This window comes from Monodelphis domestica, chromosome 2, assembly GCF_027887165.1.
Source record: "Monodelphis domestica isolate mMonDom1 chromosome 2, mMonDom1.pri, whole genome shotgun sequence".
Lineage (NCBI taxonomy): Eukaryota > Metazoa > Chordata > Mammalia > Didelphimorphia > Didelphidae > Monodelphis > Monodelphis domestica.
This window is the reverse complement of record NC_077228.1, coordinates 428,556,688-428,573,561: the sequence shown is the minus strand read 5'-3', so window position 1 is coordinate 428,573,561 and position 16,874 is coordinate 428,556,688.

Below are 16,874 nucleotides of genomic sequence, written 5' to 3'. Positions count from 1 at the left end.
TTTCTCCTCTTTTGTATCCCCAGGATTTAGCACTGTGTCTGACACACAGTAGGCACTTAACAATTTGTTGTTGGTGGTGGTTGTCTCTCGAACCGAGGATGACGATTGTCTTTGTGCGTTTTTGTGCACAAAGACACCTGTTTATGAAGATTTAAGTGGAAAAGTCGATGCACAGAGACAGTCCCACTCTCTCGGCGTTGGAAGCCTGGGTCCATTGGCACGAAAAGTCGTTACACCTGGAGACTTCCTCAGCTGCATTGGATGGCCGTGTTGTCTTTTGTGCTCCAATACGCCCTAAGCACTCCACAGTGCCTTGCTGCATCGCCATCTCAACCGTTGAACCCTCTTGTTGGTTTCTTCCGCCTGTTCCGCCGAAGCAGTCTTCACATGCTAGGTGAGCAAAGCCCTAGTTCACCAGGGGTCGACTATTGACTGACTAATTGAAGGCACTTCACAAATATGATTTTATGGGTCCATCATGTAAGCTTTCAACATTCTGAAGAAGGAAGTGGAATGTTATTCCATTTAAAAGAAGGAAGAATGAGACCCACAAGATCAGACTGGAAATTAAGGAGTCTTTTGGACTAGGACTCAGGTTTTGTGCTTTTGGTTCTTTTCATTATATTTACTCTGTTTTAAATATTGATTTTGATTTAAGTATTTGATATTTAAGGTGTTCAAGGACCCTATTTTATCAGTACACTTTTTACTTACCTTAAGCAAAAACAAAAACAAAAACCAAGTTGCATTTCACATGTGTTATATAGAGCTGTAAAAGGGAAGAGGAGAGTATGGTTTAACCTTAGAAATTTACTAATTAGATAGATTGCTTATTTTTATTTTTTTTTATAACCCTTACCTTCTGTCTTAGTATCAATTCTAAGACTGAAGAATGGCAAAGACTAAGCAATTGAGGTTAAGTGACTTGCCTTGTGTCACATAGGTAGGAAGTATCTGAGGCTAGATTTTAATCCACATCTTCCTGGCCTAGTGCTCTATCCACCATGCTGACTAGCTGCCTCCACTTTGTTCTAAAGTTTATAAATTACAACCACTTTGGAGGGAAGATAGTTAAGCAGTCATTTTATATATGAAAACACGGGAATTAGAGAGGTCAAGTATCTGTCACTGAACTACTGAATAACAAAGTCAGGATGGAGGAAACCCCAAATTGACATTTCTGTCAGATATAGCACAAATAGTTCCTAAACTTTTTGTTGATTGAATTTTCCTTCTGTAAACCTTAATGTTCCATAAACAGTCATGAATTATTAGCTCCTGGAAAACAATATATGGCAGCCATCTTTTATCATTTATGTCCTCCAAACAACCAACTGCTTTCTCTTAAATCCTCTCAGAATCCTCTGTGTCTCTCCATATGATGCTTTTTCCCTTTGTGTTTGTCACAAAAATGTCTTCTAAATTCTTTATTTTTGCCATTTCTTATGGTTCGATAATATCTTATTTATTTATATATCACAATTTGCCCATTTTCATTTTTTCTTCATATAGAATATTGAGTTTTGAGGTTTCAGAGTTTAAATGCAGCAGTTTCAGTGGAGCAAATTATTGCTAAAGGACTTTTTGGCAAATCTGTTCCATGTTGCTTTTATAGTCGAACTTTCAGTTCAATAAGAAAAAGCATTGATACTTCTTGCTTTTACATCACTTTTTGGGGGAGATACAACAATTAAACTTTCCCTTGTGTCAAAGAAAAAACTATTAATCAAAACTGATTCAGAGACTACAGTTGATGGGACAAGCAACATTCTGTATTCACAGTCCCTAGCTTCTCTTCTGAGAAAACTCTCGGGAAAGAAAATGTGTTTCTAGAACCAAGATTGGTCATTAAAATTACTCAGAAATTGGCTTCCATTAATGTTCTTTTTTTGGTTATAGGAATATGGTCCTTGTATATATTGTTTATCTGTTTCACTTTGCATAGATTCATTTACTGTCTCTGAATTCTTCACATTCATCATTTCTTACAGAACAATGATATTCCATTATATTAATATACCATGATTTATCCAGCCATTCCCTAATTGACAGGAGTCCTCTAAGCTATAACTAGAGGGATCAGGAAGCAGGACCTAGATTGAACCTAAATCAAGCAGAAATAAATGGGAGGGAGTGCATTTTAGTATAGATGAGAGCCTGACAAAGAAATAGAGGTGGGAGATGGCAGGATAAACTCATAGTTTGTTGTTGTTTTCAGTCATTTCGAGTGTCCAATTCTTTGTGACTTCATTTTGGGATTTTCTTGGCAAAGACACTGAAATGGTTTGCCCTTTCCTTCTCCATCTAATTTAATATGTGAGGAAAATAAGGCAAAAACATTTAAAGTAAATGTCTGAGGCCAGATTTGAATCTAGGTCTTTCTGACTCCGGATTCAACTATCTATTGCACCACTTAGCTATCCTAAACATGTAGTAATTTATTTCAACTAGAACCTGAGACTTGTGAAGAGAAATGATGTGAAATAAGATAATATGGAACCAATTTATGGAGGGCCTTATTTGTTCAACAAAGTTCCTTACCCAAACTAATGAATTTATGGGTGACATGGAACTCAGGGGGATACCTTGCCCACTGGCTGATAGAATCAGGATTTTAAAATATTGTAACTGGCCAGATTGTTGTGCTAAATCAAATCAGATGAAATTTAATAGAGACAAATATAAAATCCTATCCTTGTGTTGAAAAATATTAACTGCCTAAATATGGTGTGATGATAGAGATATGCCTGGTCAACCGTTCATGTGAAAATGTTCTGGGAGTTTTAGTGAACTGCAAGTTCAATAAGAACTGACAGTGTGATATGACAAGTAAAAATGCTAGAATAAACTTTGCATTTGTCTAGAACAAGGAAGATGACAGTCTTGATGTCCACAGCCCTGTGCCACATCTAGACTATTGAGTTCAGTTCTAGGCATGACATTTTTCGAAGGGCAATAAGTATAATGGAATGACCAAGGATAGGAAAGGTTACTAGAAGATGTGTGATATGAGGATGGGTAGAAGAGACTGTTTGGTTTTTATATGTTTCTAATGTTTTCTATTGCTGCTGCTCTTTATCCTTATATTCCAGTCAAATTGGTGTACTTTCTTGACTTTGATTATTTCTTTTGCACCATTTGGAATGTTTTCCCCTCCCATCTCCTGTTGAAATCCTTCCCAGGAAGAATCCCTGACTCCTAAAAGCTGGAAGTGTAGTCCCCCTCCTTAACACTTTAAAAGTACTTTGTGCTCTCATGAATTTCATCTTGCCCCACTTTGTAATATAGTTATTCTCTCCTTGGCTCATCTCTTCTGTTTGATTATAAGCTATTTAAGGGACATGGATTATATCTTAAGAGGCTACCATTCATTCTGGAATATTCCACTGGGACCAAGATCATGTCTGGATGCAATTGGTGCTTAATAAATGTTTGCTGAAGGAATGGCCATATTACAAACCATCTAGAGAAGACATTTCTAGAGCAATCCAGATCACTTTCTCCCTGCTTCCCCTCTAGGTTTTAGCTTCTTATGCAGTCATCAGGAGTCAGGAAGACAGCCCGAGGCTTGGATCTGCAAACAATCAGTAGACTCAAGACAAGTTTCAAATTTTCCTTATGATTTCCTTAAAAACAAATAAATAAAATCCTCTTATCCTGACCTGTAACTTCAACTTGGGATAGAGTTGAAAAGGATAGGAGTTCAGGAGGCTTATTGAAATATAAAATGTGAGTTGGAAACCAAAGACATAAATTAGATTACGATGAAAAATTGTTACCAGAAGTATAGAGAAAAAACTTGCTTATGCCATTAGCTACAGGATTAAGAAGGAATATCTTGGGAAAGAAGGTAAATATAACAATAAAGCTTAGGCTGGGTTTCCATGGTAGAATTACAAATTAAAGGCAGCTACTATGAAAGGAATTTGGATGGGGTAGACCTGCTGAAATAACTATGAAACCCAGTGGTCAGTGCTTAGTTGTGCCCAACTATAAATTCTCTCCAATGCTCTGTCTTGGACTCCCATCTCTCTGTATGTCCTTTGTTGCTTTGAGCTTTTCAGTCTTCTATGGGTCCAATTACCCTTTTTATGCAGTTGACTACCAGGATATATGTAGCTAATTGATCTTTTCTACCCTCCAGTTCTAGGACAGGAGTGACATTTTTGTGTGGATGTCTTATAGGCACCAAACTCACCATGACCAAAACTAAACTCATTATCTTCCCCAGACTGCCATTACCTAAAGCCTCCCTTCCTCCAAACTTCATCCAAACTTTTGATTTTGTTCAAAACACCACTATTCTTACATTTAACTAGGTCCACAGTCTCAGTATCATCCTAAACTCTTTCCTCTTCCTCATCCCCTACAACCAAAGAATTACTAAGCATTGTTGATCTGCTCCCTAGCATCTCTTACATTTAGTCCCTTCTTTGCACTTCTGTAGCTTACTATTATTCTAGCTCAAGCTCTCATCTGTTCTTTTTCAATAGGCTATTAATTGTGTTTTCTGATTCCAGTGTTTCCTGTCTCCAAACTATTCTTCATCCCAGATAATCTTCCAAAAGCACAGGACTGACAATTCATCTAGTATGAAATGTGAATTCCTCTGTTTTGCATTTAGAGACCTTCATAGTCTAGCTCTAGCCCACATTTCTTAATATTTCATATTATCCCTTTCCATTTACTCCATGGTTTGGCTAACTAGGCATACTTGCTCTTCTTTATGATTGGCATTCCATCTTCTACCTCCATGTTCCCCACAACACACAGGCTGTTCTCAATCCTTATGTTGCACCTCAAAGCATCCCCAAACTTCTATGGTGAGTCCCCTAGACAAGACTAAACAAGATTCAAAATATTTTGTATGCCTGTACCCACTCAGAACCATAGATTAGGGGTTCCTACAATGTGTTTATCTTTACTGTTCAGGTCAAAGCAAAGGTATTTAATGAAATAATATAGTAAGAAACGTAACACTATAATCATTGTCCCATAAACTCAGGCTGCACTGTCCTACAAATACAACATCAATGGGAAAAGTAGACATGTAGATAACATTTTTGGCCCGGGACATATATCTTCCTTGACCTCTGTAACTTTTCACATCTTTGCATACTTTCTCCTCCTGAATAATCTATCCTCTCTCAATTTTCATAACACTGCACTGCTTCGATTCTATTCTTACTTGTTTGACTTCTTCTCCATCTACTTTGCTGTATCTTCATTCAAGTCAGGCTCCCTAATCATGAGTCTCCCTAAAGCAGTGATGGTGAACCTATGGGATGGGTGCCAAAGATGGCACACAGAGCACTCTCTGTGGGCACTCAGATGCCTCCCCTCCCCCAGAGTTCTTTACTAGAAAGGCAGAGGGACTCAGACAGAACTGCTTCCCTCCCCATCTCCATCATGCTTGATGACATTTTTTTACGTCACCCACCCCTCTGCCCAGCAGGCCAATGGGAGCCCATAGGGAGTATGGTGGGAGGATCACAAGTGGCAGAACTGGAGGGGAGCAGAGTGCTCAGGCTACTCCCCTCCCCCTCTCTTTACTTATTGATGATATTCCTCACTTCACCCACTCCTTCACCTAGCAGCCCAATGGGAGCATTTTCTTCCTCCCCTGTGTGGGGTAAGGGTGGGGGCAGGGTGTACCCAGCACCCTGGGGGGAGGGGCAGGGCATGCCATCTCTGGGGGGGCCCAGCACAGCACTTAGTCCAGAGGGGTGGGATAGGGGTGGGGCCTGGCATTCCATCTCTAAACCATCTCTGCCCTAAAGGCTCTAACTTTGGATCTGTTCTATTTTTCTCCTCTCTATACTATCTCATTTGAGAATTTCTTTAGCTCCCATTGATTCTATTGTCACCTCTATGCAGATTATTCTCAGATTGTTCATACCAGTCAATGTTTCTTTTGAGCTTTAGTACCAATCATAGTGGATGTCTGGTAGGCATTCAAAAATCAACATATCTCAAATAGAGTTCATCACCCTGTCACCTCCAGTCAATCCTCCTCTCTTCTTTCCTAAGCTATTGAGAATACTGCCATTCTTGTCACCTAGGATTGAATCATGAACTTCTTACTCTCATTTATCCAAGAAATCCAAGAAATGACCAAATCTTGTTATTTCTACCTTTGCAATATCTCTCATATATTTCCTTTTATCTCCACTCACAGAGCTACTACTTTAGTTCTAGACTGTATCCCCTCTTCCCTGGATTATTTCAATAGACTTCTGATTGACTTCTCTGCCTCAGTTTTCTCCCCACTCCAATCCATTGCCCCCATCAAATAGCAGTCAAAGCAATTTCCCTGACATATTGTCTGATCATGTTACTCCCTTTCTCAATAAACTCTGGTGGTATTGGTTATCTTCATGACCATTGGGAATCTAAGGCTCTTCACAACCTACCTTCTACCTTTCCAGTTTTCTCACACTTTCCCCCCTTCATTCACTCCAAAATACTAGTCTACAAGATGTTCCTTGTACATGACTCATAATCTCTCATCTCTTTGTATTTGTCCCAGCTATAGTCCGTGCCTGCACTGCCTTCCCTTCTCTTTTTCACTTTCTAGCATCTTTGGCTTTTCTTAAGACTCAGCTAAAATGATACTTGCTGACCGAGATCTTTCTGAGATTCCCCACCTGTCCTTCTTGCCTAGTCACTTAACTGCTCTATGCCTTGGAGACTGGGCTTAAAATTTGTCACATTGTCTCTCTTTACCTCAGTCTCCTCAACTGTAAAATATTAACTCACAATACTTTCCTTAAAGGGTTGTTGAGATATTATTATGTGATTAGCACAGGCATTGGCTCACAGTAGGAGCCATATAAATGCTTGCTCCCTTCCCTCACTCCCTTTAATACCATCCTAGTGCAACTACCTCAAATTTATCCTGTGTATATCTTAAGACTCAACATTTATTGAATGCTTGCTATGTGCCAAGAACTGTGTGAAGGGCTAGAGATAGAGGAAAAATGGCAAAATGTAATCTTTATTTCTCAAGGTTCAACATGCAAACAACTATGTACAAACAAGATTCCAGTTCCAATTTTATTAGTTGTGTAATTTTGGGCTTAAAGTGTGCCACTTTGCCTCAGTTTCCTTAACTGTGAAACCATAAAATGGGGATAATAACGGTTCGTAACTCCCAAGACTTTTGTGAAGATCAAAAGAGATATTATTATTTTTAAAGTACTTAGCACAATACTAGTTGACTGACTGACTCCTCTTTTGCAATTATATCAAGTCAGTTTCAGACTGGAAAAAAAAGCTGCCCAAATCCAATATCTTTGTTTTCATGAAAGCTCTATGTTAAGGTCTGAGCATGCTGTATGTGCCTTTTTTCGGGTCACTGATAAAAACCTTAATAGCACAGGGTCCATCTTATGCTAGAGATTACATTTAAATTGACTTAAAAACATTAGTGAATGTTTATTGGATTTGACCATTCAACTGCATCCGAAGCCATATGCCTGTATTATCCTGTAGTATAGACCGCATCTTTCAAGCTTGGCATTAATAATAGCATGAGACTTTGTCACATATTTTATTGAAATTTAGGTAATAAATTTAAGTAATAAAATAATAGCTCACATTTATGTAATGCCATAAGGTTTAAGAGTCAAATATCTCACTTGATTCTCTGAATGACTTGGGGAGGTAAGTTTTCAGAGAAGTTTAAGTGACTTGTCCACAGTCATATGGCTTGTGACTAAGGCAGGATTTCCTGATTCCAAGACCAATGTTCTTTTCCTATCTCAAAATATTCCTTAGATCTACCAGTCTAGCAACCTTGTGTAAAAAGGAAATAAGCTTCTTTTGGCATGTTTGGATGTTTTAGTTGATTTATTCTAACAGACATTTCCCCCCAAATTCCCAGACAACATCCTGAAAACAAGTATAGTCAATGGAAACTATAGGGCAAGACATCCTCATATTTGTATGAGGATGCATTGCATATTTGTAGCTTATCCGTTGTTAACTGAATGGACGGAAGTCTGCTTTCACTTTATCAATATGGTACCATGTATTTGAGCTGCTTTTAGTGTTACATTACTGATTCTTGAAGCCATGCTGGGTCTTTCGGATTTCTATTTTCTAGATGTTTACTAAACCATCCCTTTAATAACACAATCTAGAGTTTTGTCAGGAATCAGGATTGAGCTTATGTGTCTATACCAACTATTTTCTTATTTTTATTTGTTTATAACTGGGATCACATTTCCTCTTATTCAATACTGTGGCACCTTTTGTATTCTCCACAATCTTTCTAATATCACTGCTATTACATCCATCCTCCAGCTCACTTAAATGTTCATCCTTTTTGCTTTGCAGTACTAATGGGGCAATTATGCAAAAAAGGAACACCCAAACCCCAAGTTTATGATTCAACCTTTAATTGAAGGGATAAAGAGTTAGAAAACTCCTTTAAAGAATTTAACAAGATCCTTCTTGTCAAGCCAACATAGAAACTGATACTCAGTGACTTCAATGTTGATGTGGGAACTGGGGTGGAGCAGGCTAGCAACAAATATATTGGGAGATATGCTTCAGAGTTAAGAAGTTAAAAGGCCAAAAGTCTGCAGACTATTCACAAGTATCATGTACTTTTTTTTTTTTTTCAAGAAAACTAGAATCCTCTGGGAATGGTAAATTCTAAAGAACAACACACACAAAATTAAATTGATTATATCATAATAGATAGGAAAAGACTGATTATGGATATGAATGTCATTTCCAAATTAGCTATGTGCAAATAATTGACTTTTTAGTACAATTTCAAAACCAATACTGAATGAGATTGGATAAAGATGAGATGAGCATTTGCAGGCTCTTGCCTGACGTATTCAAATAAGCTGCTAGCACTGAAAAATAAGAAAAGGATAATGAAAAAGATGACAACACAGATTATCACTATTTTTGATTTAAATAAAGCAAACCCCACATTAAAAAATCTAATGAAGCTCAGAGACCGCCCTAGCCAGAAAAATACTTTGTTTTCTTGTTGAGCAACGAGAATTGGTTGTGAAGGACAACACTGGTTTAGAATTGTAACTCTTTTGTAAAATATTTTAGAGAAGAATGGTGGAAGACTAAAGCAGTCATCTCACAAAAGGATGAAGGAATAATTGATAGTTTAAATAAATATGAGAAAGAAGGGGTAGCTAGTTGCCTTAGTGGAATGAGAGCCAGGCCTAGATATGGGAAGTCCTAGGTTCAAATTTGACCCCGGACATTTACTAGCTGTGTGATTATGGGCAAGTCACTTAATCTCCCTCCCCCACTTTTGCCTAATCCTTACAACTCTTCTACCTTAGAACCAATAAACAGTATTGATCCTAAGACTGAAGGTAAGGGTTTCTTTTTTTTAAGAACTAGGAAGGTTTTTGCATACAATTTACTGTACCCCACATCTTCATAGTTGTACTCTTGATGATAAGATGTAGAAAATAAAAATTCCTTTGTTTTATTATTTGGTACTAAAATTATTATTAGAGAGATTTATTTTATGGATAGGCTAGACTAGATGGCTAAGAGTCATAGAGCAAAAGGCAGTCATAAAGGCTCATCTCTTTTGTTTATGGGTTTAGTGTGAATTTAATCAAATTCTCAGTTTTGTACCCGATAATCAATAAGGAATATTCTTCTTTTGTCCTATCTCGACTTCATATCAATTGAAGTCATATGCAATAATACAAAGCACATACAGTTCTTTAATCATACCATTATAAATGAATAAAGCCAAATGCATCAAAGCAACCAGTGAAGTTTGGAAGCCCACAAATCTTTTGCAGGCCCTGCAGCTCCAAGCCTTTGCAGGCAAGCCAAAACCCCAAGAGCTCAATACTTTTCCCCCAGCTGTTTCTACAGGGATCTAGCCAGCACCCTCTCAAGAGCAAGAAAACAACAATGAAAACCTGAAGGGTCAATATCCAGTCCATGAAGGTGACTCAGAAATTTAGTGTGCCCCAGCTGATCTCTGTCTCATTCATGAGGGTGGCAGTATGAGGCTCCTATTTCCATGTGTTCTCCTGGATCAGCTTCACATATATTAATCTAATTGGGGCACTACCACAATTCACTTCAGTAGGTGTGAGGGGAGGGGAATTGTATGGGGGAGAAAATAGCCCAGGTCTCTCAGTGTGTACAAGTGGCTAGAGGAAAAGATTCCATATATAGGGGCTCTTAGTCAGATGTCATTTCCCTAAAAATTTCCCTTTGTGTTTAATACAGTCCCTCTTATACATACTCCCTCTAGGCTAAACTTTCATCTGGGTTCTGTATTCTATTCCAGGTCAAAATTACATGACATTCCTTCAATTTTTTTTTCTGGGTTAAGAAAAAGAATAAGACCCTCAGGTCCCAGAGAAGATCCTTAGTGAAGGGCCACACTACTTTCTGTGCCCACAGGAAAAGAAGAGAGCCCTCAAGAGCAACTGTCATTCTCCAAGTCGCCACCCCCCCTCCAACTGTCATCACTGTTCATCAGTCTTCACTCTAGCATTCCAACTGCTGTTTGTTCCACCTCAGTGGCAGAAAGGCCCAAAGCTTGATTCAGTTTTCCTTTCTATAGAGCAAAGTTCTACCTTTCAGTCTCCCATGCTGAAAACGTCAGAAAGATCTATAATTCCTTTGATGAATCCTGTCATGTCTTCCAATTTAACAGTTACATATATGTCTTCCTTCCTATGTATGAGTATAAGCTTCTTGATGGTAAAAACCATGCCATTGCCATTTTTGTAGATAATTCAGTGGCTTGCACATTGTCCTTCATTCAGATGGTGCTTGATAAATGTTTATTTATGTAATAAAATTGCACTTTTCAGTTAGGAAGGCTAAGTTTTAGAAAGCAGTGACTTTCTAAGGTTACAGAGATGGCTATGTTCTAGATTGGGAATTAGTGACTGACCTTCAGCATACAAACCATCTTTTCCTTTCCACAGAGGAAAACCCAATTAAATTCTCAGATGAGCTCAACTCTAGCGTGAGATGTGAACCAAAGGCTGGAAAAAAGAGGCTCTCTGCAAGGCTCCCAGAAAAATCCTGGGGACTCATAATGAAAAAGCCTCTCCCTTGTCATAGAAGGAACCAATGGAGTCTGAATGCAGATTGAAACATACTATTCTTTACTTTATTTCCTCCATGAATTTTCCTCTAGTGTGAGCAATATGTGTCTTCTTTCACATCATGAAGAATATGGAAATATGCATTGTCTGATAGCATATGTATAACATATATTGCCTGCTTATCTGGGAGGGCTAGGAGGAAGGGAGAGAACATGGATCCCAAAATGTCAGAAAATGATTATTATTAGATTGTATCTAAAAGTAATTTGAAAAAAAATAGAATAAAAAATAGAAAAAGATACTTTCAGGCAGGATTCTCAGGAAGAGCTAGGCAGAGTAGAGCCAGGAGTCCCCTTATGCTTCCCTAACCATGACCTTATCTCAGCTGAGCTAAATAGAGAAAGGTTTTTCCACACTTCAGATAAGAAAAACAGGGGACCCAGAACTCTTGGAGTAGGGGGTCCTTAATTTTTTTGTTTCCTGGATCCCTTTAGCAATCTGGCAAAGGCTGTGACTCCATCACCCCTCCTTTCTTCAGATTTTTTAAAAAAATTCAACATTGTAAGAAATGACAAATTTCATTTAGAGGCTCATGAAAATAAGGTTATAATTTTTTATCTCCACCCAAGTTCACAGACACCCCTCTCCCCTTGAAATCTGTGCACAGTTTGGACATCAATGTGAAGAACTCTTACCCAAGAGGCTAATACAAATGCTAGGCCAGCTGTGGGGAACATAGGATTTTGGAGAGTTGAAACATTCTAGGGAGAACTGGGAAAAACCTCTTTTCTGACTCCATTCAAACTGTCTCTCAGAATCAAGGAATTTAGAGTTGAAAAGAGTTGTAAGGATCATGCAGTTCAAGTCACTCATTTTATGGATGAAGAAACATAGGCTTAGAGAGTTTAAAGGACTAGGGCAAGGTTAATAGAGATAGTAAGTAGTACTATCTGGAATTTGAACTCAGATCCTCTGACTTTTCTCTAGTATTTGTTTCTGCTCTGATCTAGGCTTCCCCCTTTTTTGGAGAGGGGTTGTCTATGTTTTAGGGTTTGGTTTCACCTTAATTTAATTTAACTTCTTTATTTATTTTAAGAGAAAAAGGTCGTGCCAAACTCTGGAGACTAAAGGATAGGAATAAAAAATACAGGCTCTCAAAGACTTTGCATCCCACCCTGCCCAAGAATATGGCACTAGAGAGTAAAGCAAATATAAATTGAGAAGGAAGTAAATGGAAATTGAGGACAGAGTCAATAATACTGAATGAGAGATTAAGATTTTTCATGGTAATAGACCCATAATGAGAACATGTTTCTTGTTTAGGCTCTCCCTTTCCCACTTATACTAATCCTTGTAAAATAATAATTTTGATATATTTGTCTTTCCCATCAATCTCTTGAAAGGAAGATCTTCATTACATCATGCCTTGCACTGAGCACAGTGCTCTTCACATAGTAGGCCTTTAAATCATTGTTGAACTTGTTGCCAAGAAATGCTTGATTTTCTCTTATGACCAGTCAGGAGGGTTACACCCACTTACACTGGGGAACTGAAGAGAGGGAGAAAAAGAGTTGAGAGAATGAGAGGAGAAAGGGATGGATTTCCCCCTTGCTTCCCTTTGGGAAAGGTAACCTGATTAGGTCTCCATGAGGGATTGAATATGCCTCCTCAGAAAGTGGATCTGGAAGTGGAGGTTAGCTTATAGGCAAAAACTTTGGTGAAGTGATTACTGCCTCCCTTCTTGACCTCAGCTATTGTGGAGAGGCAGGATAGACTTTCCTGCTTCTGAGTCCTTCCAGTACCCCAACTGTCACTTCTTCTCTTTAAGACCTAGGTTTGCTTCTCAGCCCAGGGGAGAGGATTGCTCTTTGGATATAGTTATTGGTTCACCAGGGTCTTAAGCTAATCTTCCTTTTGGGGAGAGATATAGTTCTCCCCAAATCTTCAGTCACCTTCTTTAGAGTCAGAAAGCAGACACACTGGATCTAAGTAGTAACCCATTTAATTGGGATCACCTAGGGAAGGGAGAAATGAAGGTATTAGGTGAGGAAAGTGGGTAGCAGGAATCCCTATTTACTGGCATACTGACCATCCCCCAAATCTTAGGGCTCAGGGCTCTCTGTATCCACCCTTCTTTTGGTCAGCTGCTGGGTTTGTCCCTACTCCCGAGCTAATCTGGTTAGGATGATGAAGCTCAGGACAAATTGGGGATAGAGAGGTGGAGAATAATCCTTGGAGAGGATTTCCTCAGTAGATGGTTTCTTTCAAAATCCAGTCTACAATATTTGAGCTGAATAAGAGATTCAGGGGTTCACTAGGAAGCAGTTGATGTCCAGGGGGATCCCCAGCCTCAGAGATCCTTTTCTCAGACTCTCAGCTAGAGGAGTAGAATTGAACTGGCAGTTTTGAGTTCCCACAGCTTCTGTTCTCTCCCTGGAATCTTGGGTTCTTCCTTTCTGTCCCACCCCCACGTGAGTTGCTTCTTGCTTCACTGGATCTGATTTCTTTCTTTTGTGTTTTCCTCTCTTACACCATCATCTCTCCTTTCTTGCCTGGAATTTAAAGGCCCTCTCCAACTTGACTCCCACCTACCATTCCTGTTTTAATCAATACTTCTCTCCTTGATGAAATTTACATTGAAGTCATACTAAAGACTTGAACTCAAGGGTCCATCTCCAACCTCCAAGCATTTGCACATGCTGTTCTAATTGACCCATGCAGGAGACCTAAACAAAGAAAATAGGTAAAAGCTGAGATGATTTTCTGAGATCCACAAACCCCTTCACTATTACCAAGACTAAGCAATGCAAAACGATCTAGCAAAGGAAAAAATGTTGACTTGGCCTCCCTCCCGACTTCCCCTGATGTTTGATTACTTGATTAAGACATCTGTTCCAGAATATTCTCCCAGCATATGATAAGGGAAAGTGGTGTTGGGAGAGGAAGATGGAGAGATTGTGAAAACCCACTTCCTCTTCATCTCTACCTCCCCACATTTTTATCTTTCTTCCAGGCTTAGCTCAGGTTCCACCTCCACCAGGGAGCTTCTCTGGTCTTCCCTGGTGTGCTTTTTTTCCACAATTTTCCTAGAACTGTATCTACTGGGTATATGTTATATCCTTCTCAATAGAATTCAAGCTTCCTGAGAGCAGAAACCATTGTTATTTTTTCCTTTTGTGCTCCCAGCTCCAGAAACAAAACTGGCACTGAACAAATTGGGTTGAATTATACTGAAGGTTTCTGTCTTCCTGTCAGGCAATAGTCATGCTGGGAGAGTCTTGGAGGTCTCTGATGCTCAGGTTCTAACATCAGCTCTTCTTGCTCCCATAATTGAACTCAAAAGTGCAGCCCAGACCCTGCATCTCGTCAGATGAGATGAAATTTTGCATGAAAAATAGCACAAAACAGAACTGCATCCCTTGCCCTTCTTCTTGAGCATCTGACAAATGCACATCCAGGGGTTCAGAAACACACAGGCCTGGAACGCTCCACTCTCAACTAACTTGCCACACAGACATAAACAGGTGCAGTGGGTTAAAACTTACTGGAAAAATCTTAGAGAAATCCCTGTGGATACAGCGCCCCCTTGTGCTCACGATGGTGCAGTGACATCGCAGAGACAGCCTGAAACTGACAACTTTTTATCAGTTACAAGCTCTTCTGGATTCCAACCAGGACTTGCTCCCTAGCTAACCTGAGCCTTTGGCTTTCACAATCTCTCTGTCTTCCCCTCCCAACACCGCTTTCCCTTATCATAGGATGGCGGAATATCCTTGAAACAGATGTCTTAATCAAGTAATCAAACATCAGGGGAAGTCGGGAGAGAGGCCAAGTCAACATTTTTCCTTTGCAAGATTGGATAGCATTGCTTAGTCTTGGTAATAGTGAAGGGGTTTGTGGATCTCAGAAAATCATCTCAGCTTTTACCTATTTTCTTTGTTTAGGTCTCCTGCATGGATCAATTAGAATTAGTTAAATTTCCCAATTTAGATTCAGTTAGCTCTAAAATGACTTCGCCCAGGCCATCCATGATTCTGCAGAATTATAACAAAACAAAACAAAAATAAAGTGCTCAGAGACACACACCTGTTAATTATTTTTGCATTCCTGATTAAACCATAATTTTGTCTCTGCTCCAGAAATATATTTTTCTCAAATTGAACGCAAAGTTGTGTGAATTTTTGTTTAAGTCCCTTAACTTCTCTTGTTCCATTTCATCTATAAAATGAGGGGATTGATCTATAAGAGCTGAAAGATCTCTTAATTATTAAGTAACTATATTTACTTTGCTTTATCTAGAGCTCCCATTTCAGCAAGACAAGTCATTTTCTTTCAGAAGCTAGAGTAAAGAAAAGGGCCCAGGCAATGGGAAAATAAATAGGCAATGGTTCTAGGCTCTGAGGATGCAACGATAAAATTGAACAGTCCCTACTTCAAGGAGCTTACATTTTATTGGATTTAGAAACAATACCCATATTGAAAAAACCCAAATCACAAAGTTATAGGCAGATTTCTTTCCCCCATGAAATTGTGGGACAGAGAGGAGAAAGGAAAGAAGGAAAAGGGAAAAGAATAATGAGCTTCAAAAAGTATTTTTCTGTATCTGTAGAAGGTTTTAAAAAAAGCAAACCTCTTACCTTCTGTATTAATATTGGTACTATCAATTCCAACGCAGCAGAATGGTAAGGACTAGGCAGGGGTTAAGTGACTTGCCCAGGGTCATACAGCTAGAAAGTATCTGAGGTCAAATTTGAAGCCAGGACCTCCCATCTCCAGGCCTGGCATTCTATCCACTGAAGTACCTAACTGTCCCTGAAAGTTTTATTCATCCATAACCATTGCTAATTTGTATGGCTAGGGAGAGTTATTGGCATCATTAATAGGCTTACAGGGATATAGGGTATTTTAGAGAAGTCATAGGAAGAAGATACATAAGGAAGCCTGTTAATTGGAGATGATTGCCATTGTTTGGAGTCAGAGAAACTTCTAATGATAAGAGTGTTGGTGAAAAAAATAGAAACCCATCGATTTCAATTATTGTTTGGATAATCAGTGACATAGGAAATGGAACTCCAGGAGCAAAAATAAGAGGTTCTATGCGGAGAATCCCTGAGGATGGGCCTTGGCTGTATTTTCTCTGATGCACACATTCATTAAAATGTGCATTTCCCTATTGGTTCTATCTGTACTTGAGAAGTCATCTTTTCCATGACAGGGACTCACCAGGGTGCTGGGCAGCAACATCCACAGACACGAGGGAGTAAAGGCATCAAGAAGACCTAGAAATTATAAGTAATTCTATGCCCTCTTACCAGCCGAGGCTGCCATTTCGTGGGGAAAAAGCCCCAACGCTTTATTAAAGTTGCTTCAGCTAAAAGGACTCATAGCTCTTAAGTATATTGGGGGGAAAATATGGTTCACCTCAGATGGAATACTCAGTTTTCAACGAAGTCCCATTTTTTTTTCTAATGCTTTCCAGCTGGGTTGACTTTAGGCATAAGGAGGTCAAGTGACTTACTGAAGCTCACAATGAAACAAATCAGCTGGGATTTGAACTCAAGGACTTTTCTGCTCTCAGCTCTTTGCTGTAATCTGTCAACCACATTGCTTCCTGGTTTTATCCTACTCTCTATTTAGTTGCATCACCCAACCAGTGTTCTGTCTGGCACAACTCGTCCTCCCGGCTGTCTCTGCTTAGGGGAGACTCATGATTAGAATAAGACGCATGTTCCAGGTCAGGTTTAAGATATTTTGGCAGAACAATGTGGGAGAGATTGCTTAATGCCTGCCCAGAGAATACAG